Source organism: Plutella xylostella, chromosome 10, assembly GCF_932276165.1.
Source record: "Plutella xylostella chromosome 10, ilPluXylo3.1, whole genome shotgun sequence".
NCBI classification, from domain to species: Eukaryota; Metazoa; Arthropoda; class Insecta; order Lepidoptera; family Plutellidae; genus Plutella; species Plutella xylostella.
The window spans coordinates 8,665,654-8,692,904 of record NC_063990.1 but is presented as its reverse complement, the minus strand read 5'-3'; the positions used below and the strand labels follow the sequence as shown (position 1 = coordinate 8,692,904).

Sequence of the window (27,251 nt, the reverse complement as noted above, 5' to 3'; positions counted from 1 at the left end):
GCAATTTCACCGCGATGTCGCCCGGGGCGCCTCGTTTCCCGGGAGCCGGGTAGAGATAGCAGTTTTTGCCGTCCGGCGCCGCGCCGCGCGAGATGTAATCGTGGACTTTCTACAGCTGAGCGCTCGGTTTCACTTTCATGCGGCGCGGAATGCGGGCGGACCTCCGACCCGCGTGTCACCGCCGCTGCACAGCGCACTGCAGCCGCCCATCACCATGCCATCCATACACATACCGACTTGAGGTTATGCGCTGCCACCCTGACTAATTTCATACAAGCCTTCACAGACTAGCCAATGTTTGAATTACTCATTATTATTACAGATGTCATGTCAGGTACGCGGAGCTAATATATTCTCAAGGCACATTTGTTATCGTATCTGTTCCAAGTATCACCGTCGATAACGGTACCGCTGCACGCGAGGCGATGCACCGGCGGCGGCGGCGGCCACTCCGTCAGCGCGGACATGGCGTGACCTGGAATCGTCTCGGGACTTATGCGTTATGCGCTGGCTTATTTTGATTCGACACGCGTCCCGAATACCTGGTCTAATACCGGCGCCAGTCGGCAGCTATCCGCGCTAATATCTTATTCGTGTCATTAGTGCGCGAAATGCCAGCGGCTTGGCAGCGCGGCGCGGCCGGGGCCGATGCACCGCCCTGGCCTCGTCGCTAAATTAGACAATGTTGCATCACGAAACGCTTTCGGTTTCATTTGTCACGGGACTATTTTAGATCGAGTGTCGATATTAGAACGCCGCTTTTAGCGGGACGACAGGTCGGCATCTCGGACCATCTTAGTCGCGTGGCTGACTCATTCACTCGCTAAACTCACCTATAGGCTCAGAACTCCCGCTAATTAATCAAACGGCTAATTAAGAGCCGGCGACCTCACATATCTTACTGTGAATAATGGCAGCTATAGTTGTATGTCTCGCTTTTGCGGACGATCTTTGTCTTTTCTCCGAAAATAGCGCTGATATGCAAAGGAAACTCAATGACCTCGTCCATTTGGGTACCGAGTGGGCATGCATGTCAATAGAGAAAAGACAAAGTCAATGCGAGTAATGACTGCGGACCGTACTCCATTTAAAATCAACGGCCAATCAATTGAAGATGTTGACACCTTCACCTACCTGGGAAGCAAAATCACACCAAATGGTGGAACTGACGAGGATATCGGCAACCGCATCAACAAAGCCCGTGGAGCTTTTGCCATGTTAAGCCCAGTGTGGAGGTCTTCCGCATTCCGTCTCCAAACCAAGATCCGCCTGTTCAACGCGTGCGTAAAGACCGTTCTACTCTACGGTTGCGAAACTTGGAAGAAAACGGTTCAAACCACGAACAAGCTACAGGTTTTCGTAAACAGATGCTTACGCAATATCCTAGGGATCCGTTGGTTTGACTTTGTCTCCAACGAGGAACTTTGGCGCAGAACACATCAAAAACCTGTAGCAGAAACCGTAAAAGAACGCAAATGGAGATGGATAGGACACGTTCTAAGGCGTACTGAAGACGTCCCAAAGGAAGCGCTGACATGGCACCCCGAGGGCGGTAAACGAAGACTCGGCAGACCGCGAGAGACATCTGCGCGCTCTGTGAAAAAGGAAATGGGCCAGGCGGGGATGTCTTGGGCGGATGTCTCTGAGCTGGCCCAAGATCGTAAAGAATGGCGGCGCTTCACTTCGGCCCTTTGCTCCCCAGCGGAGATTGGGAATAAGTAAGTAAGTAAGTATAGTTGTATGTAAAATGCTGCTGCAGTTTGAACGTTAGTTAGCAAGCATGCGGCAATTATTGTCGGGAGCGGGAGTAATCTCGAGCTTGCGGAAAGAAACCTGATCTGCATGTTCGAGTGTCACGCAACTGCGGCGATAATGCGCCGCCGAGCCACGCCACCAACCTATTACTAGAGCAGCAACTGCTCAACTTAGTAGACGTTAGCAAGTTAGTTACGTCAGTGTGTGGATAATAAAGGAGCTGAGGGTAGGGTCCGGCGAGTCACGGTCCGCCGCCGCCCTGGCACGGGCCCGGCTCGCCCTCGGCCCGCAAGGCCGCCTGCTCACCTGCGCCGCCCATGCGCCCGGTGTCGCAAACCACCGCGACATCTCGCCGCACGTGGGCCGCCGAACAATCGCTCCTTTAACATAACAAGGGTCGGAATGCACACTTTTCATATCGATTACAAAACGATAACGGTAGGCCAATGTCAACACGGAGCCGTGTTTACAGTGGCGAGGCTGGATTGTCTGTATGGTAATGCGCAGCCGGTGCCTGTTGCCTCACGCACGCGCGTAGGCGCCCGGACTGTGCCCCACTCGTATAATGAGACGACGCGTAGCGAAAGTCTCACCGACCTTCGCCATCTGGATATGGACGGTACCACAAGTATGCTTTATGGCCACTTCGGTTTGTAGTTAGCACCTAACCGAACCCCTAACAGCATCAATATATTATATCTAATAATATTAAATATAATAATTATATAATTTAAACTTTTGGTTTATTCCATGTATATTAAAATGGTTAACTTATACGATACAAAACAAATTACGTCGTGGAATGCCGGGCTGTATTCTTATCTATCTAGATCTAGGTAGGCAGCTGCCTAGATCTTTTTCTTATCATCGTCTCCCGTTACAGTGACACAGGTGTGGTTAAGCTATTCATGTAAATCGCCTCTATTTCATGAAGCACAGGGTCGTAAATTGAGAGACATGTGTAGATAAGATTCTCCCTGTAGAAATCTGTTGGATCGATCGCATGCCTGTTCCAAGGCTGTACGTATAAGTCTGATTTAATCTTCTCATTGTCGCAAGTCACAATATTGACGCAGCTTTTTTGCATTTCAAGCATTGCTAAGGGACTAGTTCTAATTATAATTTCCTTAAAACAAAATAAAACTACGCGGAACTTAGGCCGTTGATTCATACAAAATTCAAAATGAGGTTAGTGGTGGAAAACATTCCAGTGAAGCCAACGCCAGAACACTGAATCATGTAGCATCTGAATAATTATGTAACGTTTTCACTCGACCGGGCTTTCCCGCTTACGGAGAAATTCGGCCGTGTCCTTAAAAACGCGATTGCAAAATTTGCATAACCGATTTTAAACATTATACAGTGTATTGTACACAACCGAAGGTCTGTTTTAATTATTTTTACCGCTCAGTCAGTCACACATGAACATAACACCGCATAACCTAAATAAATAAGTTTAACATCCGCAACACACCGTAATTTTGGCTTCCTTTAAAAGAATGTTAAAAGAACATTTCCTAACCTAATTTTAACCAACTTCGCCGTGTCTATCTATTTTAGTAAAATGCAATTTTGTTAAGTGTATTATTGAAACATGTTTTTTTTTAACAAAGAACTTCCATTGTGTTATCGGAATTTGCTCAGCACGTGACAGGCACTGTATCTCTCATGGTGTTATCATTGTTCTAAAATCTCGAGGTGCAGAGATAGAGGCGGGACTGTCCTGGCTACGAGGCCGTGCACACGAGCGAGCCAATATTGACGTGTCTCAGTTACATTGTTTGCACTGTTGATGTATGTGGATCGAGTCGAGATAGTCCTGTTTAGTTTACATTCCCGTGCGCCGTCCTAACCTTGAGCGGAGTTCACCGACACGCTATCCGGAGAGCTCGCTCCTATGTCACGGCTTCCGATGTATTTTCGTCCCCGACCAGGACCTAGGATATCACGCGTCACGTGCATCCTGACAGCTTCTCACGTCTCTGGATTCCGTTCCTAAAATAAAGTTATCCCTAAGACCAGCGCCCATTTATCCAGATTAACAAATGTAATTATTAACATTAATAGTTGTACAGATTTACTCAGGAGACATCGTAACTAATAGGATTTAATCGCTCGCTGCCTATTTTCGAGCCAGTATTCTCAGTGGGTTGATGAATCTTATGGGCACTTTCAGTATCGACTGTAAATGGCTATGTTATTCCAACATTCCTCGCTTGAAGATATATCGCTTGTCGGCCGGCGCTGCGTAAATATAATTAGAGAGGCTATTTATCAGAGTGGCGGAAGGGCGCCCGCTATCGCCGCTGTAAATCTCACACCACTCCTGACGGCTCAATCCGGACACGAAGAAACGGAATGTCATCCCGGCTCATCTCGGGCAGGGCCACGGCGAATTTGTCCGTCTGCGGCCCGCGGATCTACCCGCAATACGTTACAATCAGCCGGGATTATGCCTATCCCGTCTGGTTATTTGTGGGAGACAGAAAGATAGCAGAGATGGACTATTGCTATCCCTCTTCGGGATTAGATTAATTTATGACGGCCCAACGTTATTGATGTTAAACTTAGATCGAGTCTGCATTCCGGTCGTAATGCGCTCGCATTGAAACAAAGTTGCACATAAAGGACGCATCTATCATTGGTTCCATTGCTCCGTGAATCGTTGACCTGCGGAGCGCCGAGTGGCGAGTGCGCGGCGCGGCCGGGGCTGCCGCGACCAGCGCCGCCGCGGCGGTGGCGGCGGCCGGGCCTGCCACATGATCTCTCACACAACTTCACTGCCGTCACCAGACGCAACAGGAAGTTTTTACATTACAATCATTTTAAAAAATAACAATGATATTTCAAGAAAACATTCACATGACATAAGATAAGTTGGTTTGTTCAGCTCGATGGAGGAAGGAAACATGCAAAAATCTAGCAGCTGCATGATTTCGAATGCAACGAATCTATTGTTGCTATTTCTGTATTGTTTGTTACCCGGAGAAAAGGGTCTTCGCGGGAAAAGTTGCCAGTCGGTCGTCTTATTTTAACTGAATATTAATGTAAGTGGTAGAAGCGAGCATGTTTCCATAGCGTGCGGGGTGGTCAGGCGCTGGCGCAGCATTACAATGCATTAGCATATTCCGTGCGAGGCGGCGACCCTCCCCGCACCCCGCCCCGCCAGCCCCGCCCGCGCCGCGGCTGGCGCAAGTCTCAGGAGATAACATAGCACATCCCAGAACAATGTGTACTTAAATTAAATCGCTATTCTTTATAACTATGGCTCGCCATCGTCGGCCAGTTTCATCAGAAAATGTATGTGATTTTGATAAAATCTGTACTGAGTTACTGACTCTGATTAACAATTCAGTATGGTCTCGCCTGGTAACTTTTTATTTATTAACCAATTCTTATGTTACTATCATAGTGGTAAAGTATCATATTCCATAGGGATAAGCGGGATCACCAATGATCGTATCGTTTATATTGGATAAAATTAATGTACTGTTAATATTGTACCATACGTAGGAAAATATTTTGCTCCAATATATGAATGCACCGTGCATGTTCAGCGTGACATCCATGCTTGACCCTGACCCTCCTACAGAAACAATGCTTTCATGGCAAAAGACGGAATCAAATCAATGTAAATGGTACAGTCGCGCCATTAAAATTGTAATGTTGTTTTCTTACTTATTTATAATTTCTCATGTTTCATTTGTTGATGTGGTGGTATTTGTTTGTTGCAGGTAAGCGAAGCCCGAGTGCGAAGGAGACGGCTAGTTTCGCCGTATTTATTATGGAGACCGGTATCTAGTTGTTCCGACGAGCTAGCGCTCATAAATGTCAGGACTACGTCTTACTTAGTTGTTACCTCATAAAATATGGGATTGCTTCGAACAAAAAGATCGTCCTTTTGTTACACAGGTGTGGTTGTGGACCTCGCGCGCTCTATGACGTTAGATATATTGTAAACACTCTCGACAAAAAAACGTATTGTATGATACAATGAGTAATTTTAATCTCCATCGATGACGGCATGGATGATAGATCTATCTGCTTTTATATTGTTAGCTGTTGCTGAGTCACTGACCATGTTCTTACAGGTACTATTAAATTATTCGGTTATTTTAACCTTACACATTAATATTACAGGACCGCGGGCAATTCGATCATCAATAATTCATGTGGCATTTCGGAAAGCCTTGCAAATTTATGGTTTACGATTCAAATTTAACCTAATCATGTCGATTGATTTTAAACCCGTGACGGGATGTTGTTTCATTGTCACTACAAAGCGGACCGGCGTCGACAAGGTGTTTTAAATATAATTAGAGGAATTCTATCAGCTACCGACGTCACAGTTTGTCATCTCCCTCATTTGTCATGATGGTGAACATGGAAACCTGATAGTGAGACTTTCCTCGTACCAGCATCTACAAGGATTAATTAATTCTGAGACCGACACCCACATTTAGGCTTTTACGATGACAAGAAACTAATGATGTCGAATATATCGAAAATGTAAATCAATTTTGTGTGATACCTAAATTAGTTCCAAAATGTGTTTCGCTTAGTAATCTAATAAATCTTTGTAGAAAGGTTCTATAAAAGATACGTCTTTTGCAAAAATAAAATATCTGCTTATTTATTTCATATGTCTTGCACAAATATAATGTTTAATATGGATAGATGCAGTTTCACCTTCTCATTAGGTGAAATTGTCGAGGATCATTACCGTTATGCATCACTGTAGTTAGGGTTACGCGATTACCTTTAATTCAATCATCGTAAATCGATTATGATTCCGGAAATTACCAGGGTACTGTACTGGATGGTAAATGATGATTAACCAACGAGCGATGACGGCAACCGAATGGCTTGATTGACTGTTGAGTAATATCGTCTTCATCTTGGAGCGCAACTGAGGCAAAATCCTGCTCGGCTATCAGAATACCCGTTAAAGTGGAATGTGCTGGCTAACAAGGCAAATACTATGCGATCCCATCAGTGGCCTTGCTGCTTGAACATGTGGGGATTGCATTCAGTGTCCCTTTCTAGGGCCGTGTTGTTCAATTTGAAGCCAGCGCTGTCAATGACAAAGCGTCACTTTCTACAGCACGCGCAGCGGCAAATGAAGTGTGTCGCTACAGACAGCTGCGTCTGCGCATAGACTATGCACGAATATACTCCGGAAACCATCAATTGAAACATTGAGGCGACTGTACATGTACCTCCGGCCCGAGCTTCTGCATGTAGGATGTAACTGACGGGGGAAACTGTGATTTATGACCTCTATTGTTTTGTGTCTAAGATTACTCTTACATCCTCGATCAATTAAGCGCTTTCTTTCCGGTTAGTTTAATGAAAGAACGCGTAAATGTTTGCAATCGCCAACCGTTTGAAATCTGATATGGACAAGTTGCCAGATGTCTCTATATCTCCATCTGCCAAAGACTCATAAAAAATAATAAGCATTTCTGTTACGCCGCCCTTTAGTTAAGTGCTAACGTTCAGTACTAGTATTATTATTATTTAGCATCAACCGTTGCCTTCGTTTGGCCAAGTATAGGTGTATTGCATAAAATGAAGTACAGTACACAGTGTGACATACCTACCGGAGACCCGACACCACAATTCCGTGTCAAATTCTCTTTATTACGGATTGTGTTTCAGCATTCCAGTCTTCTACATAAATAGTCCATAGTAGGTATTTATGTTTTTGAACCAGACAGATAACGTTAAAATCCTATTCTCTTTTAAAACAATTGCGTTAGAATATCTCCGTATCCATAGCCTGTCCACAAGTTCTGGTAAATCGCACTTCCCTTCACATCCATTGTACTGGCGATGTTGCGGCCAACTATTGTGGCTATCAAGTAAATTAATATGGGCGTTATAGGCGTCGCGTCTTGCACGCGGCTACTTTCTCGCCGCGTATTGTTTATGAAAAGCGGGTCACAGTCGGAAGAAAGTGATCGAGGGGCGACCGCTGACCGGTCACTCGCTGTATCTCCCTTGCTTCGCGTAGGTCAGTTGGTTTGCAGCGAATATTCACTACTACAGTTGGGGTCTTCGGATTTTGTACCATGTACAACATAGCACGGGCGTTTGGCTTTGTTATTGAAATTTTTGTCAGGGTTTAGCTGTTGAACAATATTCAGGGGGTAAATTGCATTAAGTTTTGATAGACGCAAACTATTCGTATGATTCAACGGTAATTTTGCATATTGTAATAAAAATCTGTTAAATCGATATCCACGAACACATGCATATTTGAAGACGATAAAATTGAGTAAAGCAATAGTGTCAGTGGCTGACGCGCGGTGTGGCGAATGGGGAATGCGCTGCGCCGGCGCACGCAACTCTGATGACACCTCTTTGTGTTCCTTCTGCGACAACTCAAGGTCGGCCGTTAACCGGAACCATGCTTTACATTACAGATGTACATACAATAACTATTTCAGGTAGTAAACCGTTTTGCGCTAGAGGGCTCACGGCAAAAACACATCTAACTCTGCTTTGTACTGGTTGCAATTGGATCGTAATGAAATGTATGTTCACATTGTGAAAGCACATTGTTTAAAAATCAAGAAAAGTATTTTAATTCAAGTGTTCGTGGTTGCGTATCGTAACACAATGGTGATAAAGCAAAGATAACATTCGATAAAACATTGATAAATAATATAATGGGTACATATTTGATACGATTCATGAATCGGTGGTCGTAGATCTACGCGTCAACAGAAGCGATAACGCTAATCTACACCAACCTTGGTATTTTTCTGTACTTTTATACACCTACCAATCAATAGATTACTACCTATAGCATGACTGTTACAAGGAAGTAAAGGATCTCCTTTAAATGCCAACGCACGTAGTGGAACAAATCCTATTATTATGAATGTAATAACACCTCTACGTAGTGTACCTCATAAGGCCATACAGCAGATACACATACCATGCGGCGCGGCGCAAGCGCAGGACATAACTCACGCGCCGCGTCCCATGTAATTGGAATGCAACGTTTTGTCCGGCTGGCTATTGGACCACTAAATCTTGTAAGATTTACTTCCCCCACGTTATCTATTCCACGCCGGAACCATTAAATTTAGGACGCCTACCCTCCGGGATCGAGAATCACCCGCTGCTATCCAATATTGAATTCATGTGACCGAAATAGATTTGTATGTTTTGGGTAATGTGTATAAGGTATTATACAGAACAAGATACACCCACATGGGGCGCGATTATCACTAGCGACACCCTTCATAATTTGTAAGAGATTACAATCTCAATTTGTTTGTCGCGGCCACATTAAGTTGTAAATGTTAAATTCAGGCGCCTCCTATATTAGGATAGACGTTTAGCGATCGATTTATTGATACGACGGCTTTGCATATAAATACTGTACAAATTTTATAAGGCGAAAGCTTCTTTCCTAAACCAAGAATACGCGTGGGTAGAACATCAAGCGAGAAGCCAACCACCATCTATCTACCAACAATAAACTGTGCTGACATATAATAAAACAATTAAATCCAGACTTATTCATAGGATCTAATCCAATTAGATTGTATAAATATGTAGATGGAGCGTTTAATGGCAATTCAATTAATTATGCGAATAAAAACAGAGTGGATGGCCCATCAACGGCTAGGATATATAAAGCTCTACATGTGGGATGCGCCCACGCAGCACCAATAAATCACTGGCACGTAATATCCGCGATGTTTTCTATCATTTTGTATCTATCAAGTTAACAAAAAACGTCATCAGTCTTTGCCTCCTGTGATTGGACGGAAGTAATATCTAATAATTGTACAATGTGTAATCACAAGTTTAGTTGGGTGGATCGATTATTTTTGAGTTTCAAAACAAGTTACAACATCAAAATTGTTTTTGTAATTAATGGAATGAAGTGAGCTCTGTTTTACAATATGAATAAAGTTTATGGTTCATGTCGAAAGAATTTGCAGGTTTTCTCCAAATATTGCGGAACAATTCATGTAGGCCAGGTTTTCTCATACAGTATTGTCTGCGAATAGTGTCTTAATTATGTTAGTTTTGTCTGTGCACATATGGTTAGTTCTGGGAATTCCTTATGTTCTCAGCCAAAGAGAAAGGATCACGAAAATTACAAATCATCTAGTGAAGAAGAAATTTTATTATTATTTAAGTTCTGAAATTTAGTGAAAATCTGTTCTATATGATGTGAGGATCTACAAATTATGGTGCTACCAACAATTAAGGCGAACTCTTTACACTTATGTTATCAAACGATTATTATTATACACTGTACCTATACATCTATACATGTACATCAAATGGAATATTCGTGACAAAAACAAATCAAATCCTACATATTTAAATTCAATTCATATCTAAAGCGTAGGTCCATTATTAAATCGCTTCCTTGTAGCAAATAGCTGAAAAAAAAGAGGTAGCATGTTGTCTCTGTCTTAATATTCAAGAGTGACAAAGAGGGCGTGCACAAGAAACTGTGAACTGTATAACTAGTACTAATGTGTATAGAGAACCAATTTGTACGACCATGTGGGTGGTAAATTCAAGTCAGTTTTTTGTCCTATACAAATATATCGATCGTAGCGGCCCTCCTGCGTCGTTCAAATATTATTTTTAAACCTCGATGGATAAAGAGTGGTGTTATCAGTTTAACGAGTCTGTGTTTCTAAGCATAGGTAGGTACTTATGTGTATGTGTACCTATCTGCCTGTAGGTTTTATTTTATTTAATTTTATTTGCACTTAAGATTTATCAAAATAATGTTTCCTTGAAGTACCTTAAATACTTTTTTCAGTTCGATAATTTTGCGATAACATTGCATGATAGTACCTACGCAATAAAATATACGAGGTAATCAAAAATTTTGCAAAAAAGCAAATTGCTGCTCACTCTTTTAAAATTCTTCCCAATTCTTTTCATATGTATTTCTTTTTCTGACTTACAATGAGTAGGCAGTAGTAGGTACGTGCCATTTAATTCTCCTGTTTTTGTACCCAAGGTCCGTACCACTGTTTCAATGGTCTGAGAAAAAAAAAACAACATGATAAATAAAAAAAATCACATTTAATTCAGAGGCGACACGGAGTCGTCGCGGCATGACGGAAGCCTCCAGCTCTATACTTAATTTTAATTAATATTACTCGCTGGTTTCTCGTAAATCGGTTAAGTTATGGCCGGTTAACTTGCAATTAATTGTGAAGCATTTATCACCTCCAAAATATATATCTTCTCATATTTCTTTGATCATAAAAACAAGTGTATTATCAAAAAATCTTTTTAAAAAATAAGCAGAAAGGTTGAATTCAATAAAGAAGGGATTCTTCCAAAAAATATAGTATTAATATTGTCAAGCCAATAGCAAAGCATTAATCTTAAGCCCTTCAAGCAAATTCAGTCTAGACTATTCGCATTGAATAGCGTCTGTATCTAGGAAGCGGTTACTGCATAAAGAAACCATAAATAAATGTAGTCGTGTCTTATGTCATTTATCATAATACCGTGGCTGTCGGCTCCCCTTTATCTTTACAATGCAATGGCTGAGCTGAACAGGTGGGCGCGTCCGGTGCATTTTATATTAAACGATAATAATTGTTCCTCTATTGCTGCCACTTAGGAATCTAGCATAGGAAGTTGGTTGTATATCTTGCACTCCAAACTATAGTAAAAATATTTTGTTCGCCAATTTCCAAAAGTCATAACAAAAGTTGTTCTAATTGACCCCCTGAGTCAGCCCCGTTGGTCCACTATTTACGTGACACCCTGTATAAAAAAATAAAGCGCTTAGAATCTTCTACAGCAGTAAGATTACCGATGAGTCACTGTTTCCTTTCAATCACAGTGTGTGTTTATTTGAACAGTTACCTGACACACATTTACGTGCCGCGTTGTTTGACGCCGCAAACGAGCTGTTGTACTGCTCTCGACCTCCCGACCTTTATTCAAACTGCGGCTTGCTCTAGCCATGGGATATTCCGCCGCCGGTTTACCAAGATCTCCGAGCCCTCCCGAAATGGGTTTGCAACGAAGTGTGATGGAAAGCCCCGAGGGAAGCCGGCGGGGTCAAGGGGGGCTGGATGTGGGATGTTGTTCCACGGAAGAGTGGCCGTTAGCCGAGGTCAGCGGCAGGTGTCGATTTGCACTTGACGAGCCAGACTTTCCTATTTTGGCTCGGCATTGTTAGGGAAATGAACGTGTTCTGCTGCATCATTGGACGCCGATGGAGATAAGAGGAACAGTTACGTTCCCACCAACGTGGTGTGGTAGATTTCCGAGAACGCCATTTGAGGTGATATCATAGTTATGTTCTGTTACTACATCAATTTGTGAAAGCGATAGGTATATGAATGAGCCGTTTATTGGTTTGAATATGGATGAACTAACTCCATTATGCCTGAATTCCTTTACTTGTTTTTGTGCGTGCGAGACTTTAGACTTACTAGTTACTCTTTTTTAGCCGGCGACTATGGACGACAAATCATATTTTATTTCATTATGCTTCATCTGATCGCACAATAATATAATCTATAAATAAATTACAACGTTATTCACACTCCAAGGATTATTTGTATTGAATGTTGCCGTCAAAAGTGTTTGTGCTTCTGGCGCATCATTAATTTCGATAATGGCGAGTTTGCGCTGCGCTTGCGCAAGTGTGGCAATAACTTGAAAACTTCATGGATAAAGCAAATCTTTATTAATGCATTTTGAGGTAACGAAGTGACTTGTGAGCTTATCGCCTTGGCTCGTATGATTGCTGCAGCCGTGATGGATCGCGGTTTGATTAGCACCCGCCGGTGAACTTTTAGCATAGGCTTGTGAATGTTCCTGCTTATTGGATCCTCAACATGCCGTAGCATTTTCTTTGCATCTTTAAAAGGTATTAACTGAAGGGTCGTGATCAATTACAGCGTAGGAGCGGAGAATTGTTCGCTTATTCCGTCCATATAAAATCCTCAGATGGTGTTTCTCTGGTTCGCGGCTATATTTCATCGGCGGAGCTCGGCTATTAATTTGCCTGAAGCCGGAAGAATTAACAACAGCCATTGTTTACGGCGAAAACAACAATTTAAAGCGTTTTCACGCCGTCGAAATGGCAAATTGATTCTTAATAGTCGATCGATTAATAAAATAGCCAAAGACGTCGCCCTGGTCGGGCAATTTACATGAATTTATGTTATTACTCTTTCATCTTCGAGTAAAGCATCGACAATTACTATAGAGATTACATTTATGTTTTCCTTAATAACATTCTTGGACATCTCGCCGGTATGACACCGGGTGCACGCGGAATCCTCGCACCGACTTACATACACGCTTTGATAAACAATACGGACTAGATGGAGTGTCAGTGCAAAAGAAACTTCTCAAATAATAACACCTCACTTTCCCAGTGAGCTTTTATTTTGAATTAGTTCGGTTAGAAGATATCTGATTTCTTCTTTCTTTATTCATTGTTACAATGGTTGTCATTACCTCTTTCTCGGTTTCACAGTAAACAAAATTACACTACAACTAGTTCAAAACATACACGTATTAAATAAATACCTACTATATAAATAAATGAAAGTCACGCCTACTGTGAAACCAATGTAAAGAAAGAAATTAGAGAGATAATAAATTTAAACAATACCTACTAAGTAATTACGCACATAGTAATAGATGCGACAAGTTTTTTTCGGGACCACTTTGATAATGGCTTGGTTGCGTAAGCGGCTGTAATCTGGCTGGTAACGTACACATTCAGTATGTCTTGATACTCTTCATTAAGGTTAATTCACTTACATTTTAGCTTTCAATTTAGATATTTTCTTTCATTCTGGTTGTGACATTTGTGACAGCTATAGACATCATCTTAGATTGTAGTAGAAATTATAGAAATTAATCAATACTTAGTATTTATTTCGCAATATACTTTTATCTACTAGATACATTAGTAGATGAGGCACCCTTTTAAGTACTATTTTTTTACGTAAGAACAAGGATGTTTGTATCTGTTTTAAAAAGCAAGTCTAGCTATCTCGAGTCAGTATGTCAGCCTCATATTTATTGTGGTCGATGATGGACGTTCATATAATTTAAGCAATTGAGGCCTTTCAAGAAGAGAGACGTTATCGGCCGGTACGTACGTCGTAAAATACGGTTTCGGCCATAAAAATTACGGCATCCAGCCAGCATACATGTAGCAATTAAGCCTCGCCTCTTGTGACCGAATTCGGATGCGTACCGTTAATCCGCGCGTGTGTCGTCTGGCCGCGCACGCGATTTATTCGCGACAGAACCGGGCCCCTTACGGTAAACGCGATTGTCTGTCTGTCCCGGCGAGCCTTCAATCCATTCCCCTCAACATATCGCTCTATAAACCATGTGAGACACACGGCACGCCACTAAAGTCTTCCACTGCGATTTATTTGGAAGGTGAACAGTTCTGCAGCTGCGGATGCGTGCCCCGGCCTGGCCTACTCGCGCCGGCCGGCTCTACCGCAAGCCTTTCTCAATAAAATAAACGTAATTATTCAAAACGTTGATCGTAATTCGCATTTGCGCAACCAACCTGCACATCAGAAAATCTAAATTGAAATTTTTGAGTCGATTATAAAAGTGGTCACAGCTGTAATGGTTATTTATAATGACATAGGCATCTCTGGTTTCCCTTCGTACGCATTTAGTTCTCACTTCCCATCAGCGTTTTTGCCGTTTGTGTAGACGTAAAAATGCACTTAATGCTGCTCGTTAACCTTTCATAAGAAACGTAGCTTCTTCGCCGGCGCCAGCTGGTAATTGCGGAAACGCCGCGACGCATGCCCGCTCTTTGCTTTAACATGTTACTTTGTCATCTCATGTTTAAATGCCTGCTTAAGGTTAAGTAAAGCTTTTGTTTCGATATTTAAAACGTACCAACAAAGGCAATTAGCTTGTGACTCTTGTGCGGCAGGACTTGTCAACGCAGTTAAAATCTTTTTATCTTAATGGTCATCTCTCAATGTCGCGCGTTATTGACATTCTCATCTTTCTGCGTGCATTTTTGTTGATTATTTTGTGGGCTGAGAAGCTTTGTTGTTGTGGAGGGTTATCAGAAGGAGTGCGTCAAGGTCTGCGGTTAATCTTAAAGCATCGCGCACGGCTGGGCCGGCGCCGGCGGAGACTCCAGCCATTCACGCCGCGTCACGCTCTATTGCTCAACAATCCAGCTGCATTTTAGTAATAAAAACATGTTTGCCTACGTACCCTTGCTAAACCTAGTCCTAGATCGTTTTTTATACTTTTGTTGCTGCGAGGTGTGTTGTGCTACCTCGATGCTATATCCTTCAAACCGAGCCATACAACGTCTGACAGCATGCGCAATGAGCGGTTTCTGAAGGGAGCAAAGTCCCCGGGCGCAGGTCACGCCCGCGCCGGTCACGCAGACAACCCGGCACGATCTCGGTCTATTGCACAACCCTCATCCACCACCACCAACTGTCACAACGCAAGGTCACCGCCCGACCTCACCACGATACCAGTAACTTACCTGGAAAGGTGTTCTTAAGTAGCAATTTCAGAACTTAATCGCCCTTATGTGAAATATGATTGCTACCTTACCGCTCATAAAAAACACCACTCGTTTCAAAATCCAGCCATCAATTCTTATGGGCGGCGAATAATTGAAACCTATGCCCTAATTAATTCGATACGATATTGATCGATTGATCGGCGCTGTGACGAAATGCGGTTTCGTACTGCAGATCTGTGCTGTCAAGAGTTGAGATAAATGCTTCTGATAAACGGTAAAGTGACTGTACTGGCACTTCGGTTACTTCTTGAGATGGATATTCCTACTCACTATTTTTATTATTTCTTGTTAATAAATATATATGTACCTAAGTACTTATCAAATCTAAATTCAAAACCAATCGAAATCATTTATGAGAAGGACAACCCAACAAGCAAAATGGTCGAATAAGGGCCCATTTATAGCACTTAAAATCGAATAAGTATTGATTAATGGCTGACATTTTACTAGATTGTGCCATAAAAGTGGTACAGATATTAATAAGCATTTTTATCTAATTTGCGCTGTAACAATGTCGAATACACATCTACTCGACCTATATTCGACCTATATAGCCCGTTTATTCGACATTTCTATAAAAGCTGCTTTATTTTATTTAACGCACACATTAGTGCTGAAAGAGAGCTTTAAGAGTTATTAATTCGCTTATTGATTGTTCAGGTTGCTATTATAGAACTATTACTCGTCATTGTATTATTTGGATCTAATTTGCTGAATAAAAGATTTTATGTTACTATACTGCATCATTGTAACTCTTATAGCTTCATTAATCGACATTTCGAATAAAAGCTTTCAAATAACTGTAATAGCTCACATACTATTTGATATGCTCTTATGGCACATTAATTCGATAAATAATTCAGTAACAGCATTTTGGTTACGTTTATACAGTTTATAGTATTTTAATGTGACAAGCAAATAAATAATTCCATTGCACATTCATTTTTTTATTACGTGATAAAATGGATTACAAGTCATGGAAATTAAAAAAGAAAATTAAAACAAAGATACGGAAAAATTCAAACTAAGGTTCAAACAAAGTATTTGTCTCAAAATTCGTCAAGTGCGATGGCCGAAACGTCAAGTGGTTCCGTTGTTCCACAGAAAACAACTGAAGAAATCGTGGGCCTGGTGTCTCGGTCCATAAAACATATCCTCCCTTCTCAATTGTCTGCACAATCTTGAAAACCATTCTGGAAAAAAAGCGTGATTAGTATCTTTTCTGCTTTATTCAAGTTGTTTACTTGCTTGCTTTGCAATCAATCAATCACTTTTAAATGTTTGCTATATTCTATTCTGAAAATCAATGTAATAAATTTTTCATCGTGTGAAGAAAATGAAGTTTTTTTTTTATAATTATATAGTTGCTAATTTATCATTAAGTATGAAATGAAGCAAATATGAACCAATCGTTAATTAATTACATTTAATAAAATACATCAAATGACATTCACCCCAACTCGGGTTAGTCAAGCTAAGGATTTTGCATTGAGGAACCCTAAATTTATTTAATGATGGCTGCTTGTTTTGCTATAAGTGCAACATAGTAACTATTATTGCATCAAAAATCGATTAATAGTGCTGTAATAGCGATATACGAACAAACATGGCTATTATTTTATTTTTATAATTTATTTAATTAATTTTGACCATATTTACTATTTTTTAAGAAAGATTTAACGTAGCCCTTAAACATATGTTAAAGAATTCCTATTACTTTATCGATAAAGTTAAATGCGCCTAAGATTTTTCGTATACGAATGTGTAAAATGCAACAATAGAAATTGCACTAGTAATAACTCATTTAGTTATTAATGGAGACTTACTTACCTTTATGCTTTTGTAATCAGTCATTACGATAGATCAGTCACAATAATCCACAGATTTTCTTCCATATATTTTTCTGCAACAGTGTGACTAAAATTCAGCTAAATAGTGGGGAAAAAGTAATTTTGTTGCATTTATCCCACAAAAATGAAGAGTTGTAGCAACTCGACAGCTATTATTCTACTTATTAGTCGATTAATGAGCACCACATCGCTGTTACTGCACCCTTAGTGTAGAAGCTGCAACAAAATTGCTATGACAACCCTAAATTGGGTACAGTTTACTTTTACTCGACTTTTAACCTACTATATAAGCTTCTTGGTTACAATCACTCGACTTTCATAGCACTGAATTGCTGTATAATTTGTGCCCTTTTCGCGTCGAGACAGCGCTGCCGTGACCATTATTCGACTAATTACGGGACTTTTACAGCACATATTAGCAAAACAGGAACGTGGCCGTTACCTTTATTGCACATATTTTTGCTACTTGGGAAATACTTCCGCTATAATTGCGCCTTGTCTCCACAATGTTGCCAAAAGTGAACCCTGAACTACGGTAGGTAGCTAATTGACAATATAAAGTAGATGGGCCTGATAGGACTGGTACCGCAGGAACTAAACAGTAGTCAACACAATGGAATGCTCAGTCCTTGACCGGTATTAACCTACATCGGTGTTGTGCAAACGATCGATCGAGATCTCGCTGAATAGAATCAGGCAGCATCGAATCGCGACTCGCGGCCTATTTGGCTCTTCAATCGAAGGGTTTCGTAATATTTTGGCTGTAGGTTGTCAATTTAGACCATTGTGTTGGCTACTCAAGGGACAAACAAATTCTCCGCTATTTAATGTCGAGGTCGAGTTTAATAAACAATGCCGTGGCCTGAAATTGTAAAATATATTTGTATGTATTGTTTGAATAATTATTGTAAAGACATCGCAAATGTTATTTCTCAAGCATCGTAAATTTATAATGAATTTTCTTGTTGTTTAATTTAAAGCACTGAATGGCGTAGTGGTTAGTGATCCTGACTACTGAGCCGAAGGTCCCGGGTTCGATTCCCGGCTGGGGCAGATATTTGTTCTCGGGTCTTGGATGTGCCCGTGAAATGGCAATAGGTCCGCCCCCTATTACATTGGGACTAACAAAAACACTGGCGAAGAGTGAGTGCAGCAATGCACCTCTGCCTACCCCGCAAGGGAGTACATTAGTACAAGGTGTGAGTGTTTATATATATATAATTTAAAGCAATTGCAAATTTATAGTATCTACGGTTGTAGTATATGTTTGGTACCTGTTGATTGCTAAGAGGTTAGTAATCTACATAGGTATATTTTCATTTTATAGGTATATGTAACTGCAAATTCCGAATCACGGTGACAAATATTTCTGCCGTACCGACTGCGTTAAAGTAGAGTTGAATCTAGTACAACATAGCTATCGTCTTACGCACAGAAATAGTTGCAGTAACTAGTAACTACTCTGGTCGCAATATCTAGGTCTCAATCGATACCAATCCCAGCGTTTACTAAAGTTGCTCTCAATTTGTCCGCCGCCAATTCTCCAGCTGTTCGATCATTCTGTAATAGTATTTATTAGAGCATGATTGCCTTAGGGTCAACAGACCACCCTTCACTGATTGCTGGTATTAGTACCAGTTCTATTGTTATTGGTTACTGGAATGATTGCCCCAATAGATTGCCCTGGACCTACATATGGGGAAAAATAGGGCTTTAAGAAACGTTTTTTGTTGTGATGAATCTAAGAAATAATTACCTATATGTCTTTGGATTCTTGAGATACAATTAAATTAATTTTTTATTCATTTTTGTTTCAGGTAAATTATAACTAAGAGTATCCTAACGTACACGATGTAGGCGGAGACAAGGCGGTAAGTCTTTACCATGGTGGAGAATCCTTACCCTTATTTAAAGAATTTGCTCAAATGGCACAAGGTTTTTGAACCAGTGCCTGCAAATTACAGTTGCGACATTATCACCGACTTGTCTAGACCAACTGGCCCACTATTAGAAACAAACCGTAGTGCATTAAGATAGTATCTATTTTACCTTGACACTTTCCAACTATAATTATACCCTGGATAATTTATTCGATTAGCCCTAAAGTAATTAATGTAGTATATAATAAATTATAGTTTTAATTAAGTATTGACGTTGATTCAGGTCAAATTATTTATCAGTATAGTGTCTAGTTGAAGTGAGCCGCCACTTAGACATTACTCGTAACTTGAGTTATTGAGGATTTGCGCTTTAACGATGATTAATTAATTTAACTTGTTTGGGGACGTCTGTAGCCTCATTACATGCATGATGTGCAGTGTATACATGTGTGCACATCTGAATTGAATAAATGTACAGTTAAGTAGTAGTTATTATGTCTCATATTTTGTCTCTGTAAATATATATAGTTGTGTTCCTGAAACACAGTTGTTGAACATATTACAAATACATGTATAAATATCCAAAACTGGGTTGTGCGTACTACTGAGCAACTATCAGGAAGGACCTTCGTTGATAATCGCGTATTAAACACAAATATATCGATTCTATTGTGACCTCACCATAAATGGAGAGAAGTGGTTATTAGCAAATTTATACGGAATCGCAATATGGCACTCGCTAATTTAATCGAATTATTTATTAACGAGTTCTTTATTGTGTTTTAATCGTTTCTGGTTTTGGTTTTGTTTGTTTTGCGCAGACGTGATTGTTTATTATGAGATTTTAATTATTTTCACAAAACATATCTGACTGTTTTTGAAATGAAATAAAATAAAGTCCGGTAAAAATGAAATGTAAGTAAATATTTTAAGAGTAATTTAATGACTCTTACAAAGACTTATTTACTCTTCGCGATTGCTTAATTGTGTCATGTTCCTTTATCTACATAACATAATGTAACCACTTGTCTTTGTTTGCAAATTACACAAGTTGAGATAATTGATTTGATTTCTTAATGTCAATCTTAATGACAAACACACAAACAATTACTAACTCTCATAAGCCGGTCTCAGCCGGAACTATAGTAATGATAATTCTTTCATAGATTATTACGACAATGGGAATGAATAGACCTTCTCATACAGTATTCAAGATGTGTTACAATTTACGATCATAACATTTCATTTAAGTTCATTTGGTTACGTACTACTCTCTTTTCTTTAATGTATAGAACAAAATTACTAATCATTGTAACATTAGTTCATATGCATGTGGGACCAGGCGGTGGAAATGAGAATCAAACTGTTTAAAGCACTGAATCTCGTTTATTTTAGTTACAACATCTTTTATAAAATAATTTGTGTTTGAGCACAACTGCATTTTGTAAAATCCTCCATTCATCCCGTCAAACTTCCTTTCATAGACAATCGATGCTTTCTTCCTTTCTTCACACACTCTGTTCATCTAAATAATAATAAATGATAATGCTCCATTCCTACAACTCGGCCATCCTGCTTACATGCTGCCCTCAGCATGTGCATTTAAAACAACTTAAATGATTAACACCTTAACTAATAACATAGAATAAATGCTAATAATAATAAACAAATACAACATCACAACTTAAAACACACACATTCGTCATCATTCGTTCATCATCACTTTTATCTTTCTTTCTCCCAATATCACTTCCTTTCTTTTCTTCTTTCTTGTCTTCTTTCTTTTCATCTTCTTTTCCTTCTTTCCTTTCATCTTTTTAATCTCGTGTATCGATTCTCTTCTTATTTTTCTTCTCTCGTTTGTCACTCGCCTTCTTATCCTTCTTCGCCTCGGTACTACTTGATTTCTAAACTTTTTCACCTTCCTTGTCTTTCTCCTTGTCACCGGCACCAGAGGATTAGAATCTTCTGAGTAACTTCCTTGAATTATACCCTCTCTCAACCATTCTGCTACTTCTTCCTCCACTAACTTTTGTTCCATCGATGATATGCGCGTTGGCCACTGTGCTTCAGGGATATCATCTTTGAGATTAACCTTCATATCGATTGGTTCATCTCTCATTGTCTTCATTTCATCGTCGCTTTTTACAATATATACATCGTCTACAATAAGGTTAACGTCATTTCCGTTATCTATCAACATATTTACAGATTTTTCACAAATCTTTTCCTCCTTTTCATTCTGTAAACCTTGTTTGTTTACAACTTCTTGATAGTTGCTGTTTGACATTGTCATTTCTTGGCTGTCACTCAGTTCTTCACCTGAATCGTATCTATGACTGTCATATTCTTCTTCTGGGTATTTATGCTCGTGCTTTTCTTTGCTATTTAATTCATCAGGAAATTCGTTTTGTAAGGCGGCATTTAGTTCTTCAAATGTTTTGTACGTCTCCTCCGATCTCAGCCACAACTCAGCCGTACCAACGAGCGATTGTCGAGCGACAATGAGTTTCTGCCGGGCACTCCATCCGAATATCTCGGCATTATCTTCAATATCGGCGGCCCACTTCGCCGAAGAATACGTCTTATCTTCTCCACTGAATTTTGTAATTCCGCAGAATTTGTCGTTGGACACCATGCTACCAAGCATCGCGTTACTTCTTCCGTCGTTTCTTGTTTGCGTCGTCATTTTTCGTCTTCGTCTTCAAATATTTAGTGACTAGCGACCAACTTTGTCACCAATCACTTTTTCCAATTTATTTCGTCGTATTTTCGTCTTCGTCTTTAATGGCCGTCGTCGTCCTGTGTGCTCATCATCATCACGCGTCGTTTTTTGGCATTTCCACGCTCGATCCCGGACGAGCCCCCAAAATTGTGGGACCAGGCGGTGGAAATGAGAATCAAACTGTTTAAAGCACTGAATCTCGTTTATTTTAGTTACAACATCTTTTATAAAATAATTTGTGTTTGAGCACAACTGCATTTTGTAAAATCCTCCATTCATCCCGTCAAACTTCCTTTCATAGACAATCGATGCTTTCTTCCTTTCTTCACACACTCTGTTCATCTAAATAATAATAAATGATAATGCTCCATTCCTACATGCATATAGTATTACTTTGCACGGGCTACTTTTTAAAAGCACCTGCGCTTTCCGAGCGCTTACAAAACTGAATATTCGTTTCTAAACTTCGGAGGCTCTAAATCAAAGGCAATGCAGATTGGTGCCGCCCCCTCATAGCAGACTAGACGGTAGACAAGTGGGAGTCACCAGGCGGCTCCGGCGCCGACCCGCCTGCCTACTTAGCCCAGATTTATGAGTCCAGGACCAGTAGGCTACGAGGCTGACGATGAAAGGATTTGAAAGTAGCTGCTACATAGTTTGGTTAACGTTTAGAAGATCAAATGGCTCGAGAAATCTAGTCTACGAACGTGACTTTAAATCTACTTCATATTTTCAAGGCGAAATGGTACATTTTCATAATTCGGTAGCAGATACTCATGAAAAGTTCAGCGAACTCGTGTACTCATGTCAAATACGATCAGATACCATCGATAGTCACCATCTCACTTAAATTTACTATTTGCTGTAAAATTTTCAATAACAGGCGCGTGAAACGCGTCTAAACAAAATCCTCATGGTTGTACTAAAGAAAAGACTGTTTATTTCCGTTGTTTGGAAGTATGTTTAAATGTATTTCCGATAATAACATTATTACCGGCGCGACCCGTATCGCCGGCGAGCATCGAAGGAACATAAGTTATGTGCGAATGCGCAGTATCGCCTGGATCTACAGATCTGCCAGGATTACCTCTCCCGTGGCGTTGAGAAATGCCATTATAAATATCGATACAGAATTTCTCGTCCACGAAGAAAGTGGCGCCCAGAGAAAAGATAGCTTTTTCAGATTATCCTGTATTTGAATCTGACATTGCCGTTCTTGGGTCGTTTATCTGAATAGAGGCAAGTATATTTCTAAGCGCATCGCTTCTTATCACGGAATACGGACACGATTTTAGTTTTCTCTTGATATTTCTCGGTACGAGCTCTATTGTAGCGGACATTCACCTTTTGCGGGATATTAAACTCACTGTTATTGTATATTTTTCAGTGCTACTCCCAATTTTCTTGACCAACTAATATGTTGTTAGATGTGTGATCCTTGACCTTAGTTTCGTAACCGGTGTTTACTCACAAGCGGCGGCGGCGGCGGCCGGACCGCCACATCTCCGCGTCATCACAACTTTCGCGACCAACCGGCTCGTGAAAGGTGATATAACCGCCGAAAGGTGAATGTCAAAACGCTTTTACAAATTCACACCCACCGCTCCGCCGACCAAACTAACACTTTAACAACAAAGCAGCAGAGTCCACCTTTGATGTAAAGGTTGTAGGGCACGGCTTCTCATGCCGAATTGATTTGGCAATCTGGAAAGGAGACGGTAGAGTCTCAAGCGTAATACAGTTTCGACCATCATGCGTAACGCAGGTTTCTAAAAGAAAACAGGATGTCTGGTGTTTTCCTAATATGCATAGACACACACATTTTCCCCTAATATCATTTCCGAGAGCAAAATAGGAGCGAGCTAATTGGCTGTCCTATTTTGAAGTTCAACTTTCGCCGCAGCCTCCGCGGCCATCGCTAATGAACATCTGTTAAAAATCAGTAATTAGAAGCCGCTTGTTAACATCGGAAGCGAAGATTAGAAAATTGCATACACTCGCCCCGTACGACTTTCACTCACATTGACACTGGCGCAGTGTTTAGAAAACATGCTGTAACGCGAAGAAAGAAGCCGGTGTGACGGGGTTTCATAGAAAATCCCTATTACCCTATTAATGGAGGAAAGCTTTGGCCTTTAGAAATGCAAAGTTTTACAAACGTAACTTACCAGTAGAAAATTTCAACGAAATCACAATTTTCCTTATAAATACGATATAAATATGAGAATTCATGATTGGATGGGTGATGGTTGGGAGCAGCCCCTGTATTCTGTAACATATGTATTTTATTTACCTCTGTAGGTATCTAATGTATGAGTTTATCAGGTCATGATTTTATGTTTCTAATAATTCAGTAAACAACAGGTGTTACGTTTTGCCAACTAGCAATAACGGTCGTGATTCATCTTAAAACGAAATCACATAATATTATGTTTATAAGACGGAAAATATAATTATTAGTTACCTTACATGTATGTAGCACTGCATTGTTCGCTTCCCGATAACAGTTACAATAAGTACTAGGGCGCAGTATTTATATCATTGTTATAATGAAATCATGAACTTGAATTGAACATGATAACAAGCCGCAGTCACACATTTCTTAGAATAACTACACTATTCTTCTATTGTGACAAAGATGGTGATTTTTCAATGTTCATTCAGCTAATATTTTATTTAGAAAACTAAAGCCGATAAGCATAATTTAAACCAAAGAGTAACAATAGTATAATCGGATTTACAAAGCGTTAACATCCATTGGCACATTATGTATAATCTGTCATGCGACATTGTTTTTCATATTTTACATTGCACAAACAGGCTAATCAATGCACTCACGGTGTTGAAAGAAGATTTTTTCAAGTATCTCTAAAGATACTTGTAGAAAGAAAACATCATATCTAGGTTGGTTACGGTTAGCGTTTCAAACTTGTAAAAATATGAAGAATATAATATGTTGTAGTTTATTGGTCACCATAAATATATACTAGGGGCAATAGGCGGCCTTATGGCTTAAATCATTTAAGAAAAAAATACCTCTCTCTCTCTCTCTTTGAATGAATAATTACTATGTAGGTACTGTATGTTTTATGTTTTACATCACTACTTTTAGAATGAACCACTTTTGCTTAGGTATTTAGTGTCGTCTAGTTCAAACGCCTACTGGGTACATAACACGAAGCTCCATTTAGTTTAACCAAACACCATTTTCTCATCAGTGCTCCGTGCGAACGTTGCTCAATCGTCACAGGCTACAATTACGTACATTTAAACTATAATTTTTTAGACAACACCGCTTATCGTACGTAGCGTACCTCTCATTTAGTAATATTGAGCAAACTGGTTGAGAGTGTAGAGACTACTACTGGTTTAACGGCTCATGGTGAAATCATAGTAGAGTAACATAGTAGACATTTGAAGAGAAGTTTTGATGACATGACAAAATTATGTGTAGGTAGCGTTTTACATAAGTTGCAATTTACACTGAATTTATTGATGCTCTTATTGAAAATATCAATATTTAAACTGCCTTCGAGTAAATCAGAAGGCTACCCTATTATCCACCAGTATTAAAATATGCTAGTAAAATGTATTAGAAAACTAAGATTTATTATGATAAATAAAAAAAAAAATAAAAAAAAAATCAATATGTAACATACTTGACGATACCACAATTATCACCAAAAGTTCAAATTTAACTCTTAAGTGGTACGAATTAAGAATGGTAAAGTCGATGTTGAAAGTGTACTTCTCTTGACAAGTGCGACAGTGAGTCGGGTCTCCCTGACACGTTTCGCTCACATTTGCATGCCGCCGAGCTGTTTTCCATTCACCGATTGTCGATAATGACTTAGAATCGACGCCTTTATCTTATGATCGATTGCCTGGCTTAATTGGCACAGGCGCCTACTGTCTGAGGAAAATTTAAATAAATTACCGCAAGCGCAAAACACTTTCAGTGTCGTCTCGCTTCTCGGAACTGTCTATCGGCGCCGATTGTCAAAACAAATGTTTTTCGATTGTGTGTGACTACTCGATAACTTTTACTTCGATGATTGGCGACTCTCTTCTCATAAATCAGAGCCATATATTAGTAATTCCAAGGGCCCATTGATAATTCGAACGCCATCCACTTTCCATGAAATTTAACCGATGAATTGTTTTAACACTAATATAATATGGATAGTATTCGCTTCTTTGCAAATGTGTATCGTATTTTGTGAATGTGAAGACAGCCGTGCCTTCTTGTATATCCGTGGAACTTGACCGCTTCACAAGCCGTGTGGTGTTTTGATTAGTCGGAGATGCGGTTTGTCTACTTTCTCAGAGCGTTGACCCGCGATTGTTACATTCGACTGCTGATTGACGACGACGAATTTAAACACCCGATTGATGAAAGCGAAATTTCAAAGAATAATTAAGGTTCTGGAGAACTCGACTCTATTAAGGTGTATTAATAGTTAAATACCGATCAAAGTGGGTTATAAACGAAAGACAAGATAAGTCATGAATGTCGAGTAGTTTTTATGGCGACAATATGAAACAATTCCCATGCTCATGTGTTCACATAATGTCCAGTTGACACACAGACGGAGTCACGAGGTTCCCACATCGCAATTTCACATTCGAGTGGCACTCTGTACAAATTGCCGCCTCCGCCATTTCGGCTACACTCGATTGCCTCTTTAACGGCCCATGTGCCAGATTTGTCCACTTCCACGTGAGTTATACGTGTGTTGACAATCGTGTTAACTACTGCATAACACGACCGCCTGGCGATCCCTGGAACTCGCCTTCATAGCATGCCACTTCAGGGAAACTAGAATAATTGCTTATCCAGTCAGTAGGGAGTAGCAACCTCAGCCAAGTTCTTAGAGAGGTCAGGCTCTGTTCTAATCTAGTCGAGCCTAAAAAGACAATGTATTAGCATACAAGTGGCGAGTTATTCACTAACAATGGCGGCGGGCAGCGCGGGCGCCGCGGCGGCGCCGCCGAGCCCCGAGTGGCGCACGCGCAGCGCGATGCACCTCGCCTGATAACCGCGCGGCTGCTGACGAACCGCCGCTCCAAGACTCATGATAGCCTGGTACTTAAAATGCCAGAGAGGTCGCTCTAAGGGCTAAAATACTGTTGGGGGTTTAAGGAACTCTTTGAAGATTTTTCGCATAGATTCTAAAAACCTGAATAGTAGGAAGGAATGGGGAGGTTGTTGCTCCACGGTGATGCACTCGGTTAGTTACTAGAAAAGCTGCAGTCAGGACAGGACTGTTTTGCATAAAAATGTAAAGCATAGTTCAAATCAGTAATAAGCTACTTTTTTCTGAGAGCAGCTAGTCGATAAAAATAAAAGCATATTATCGACAGGTTAGACTTCTTAAGCTATGCAAAAATTACATAGACACGGTGTGGCTGGCCGGTGGCGTCGCCGCCTCTTCTAATAATAGTTGCATTCCGTGGCACGGTCTGGAGGAGCTCACCTC

At 40.3% G+C, this 27,251-nt stretch overlaps 1 protein-coding gene and 1 long non-coding RNA gene across 3 annotated transcripts in view; one reads left to right on the top strand and one right to left on the bottom strand.

The window, feature by feature from the left end:
* LOC105381564 (death-associated protein kinase related) overlaps positions 1-27,251 on the top strand; it is a 135,395-nt gene that overhangs the window by 2,833 nt on the left and 105,311 nt on the right. The window lies entirely within an intron of this gene.
* On the bottom strand, positions 16,248-17,640 carry LOC125489045. The gene is made up of 2 exons (XR_007266696.1): positions 17,147-17,640; positions 16,248-16,509 (listed from the first exon to the last, which is right to left on the bottom strand). It is a non-coding gene; the product is annotated as an uncharacterized LOC125489045 (long non-coding RNA).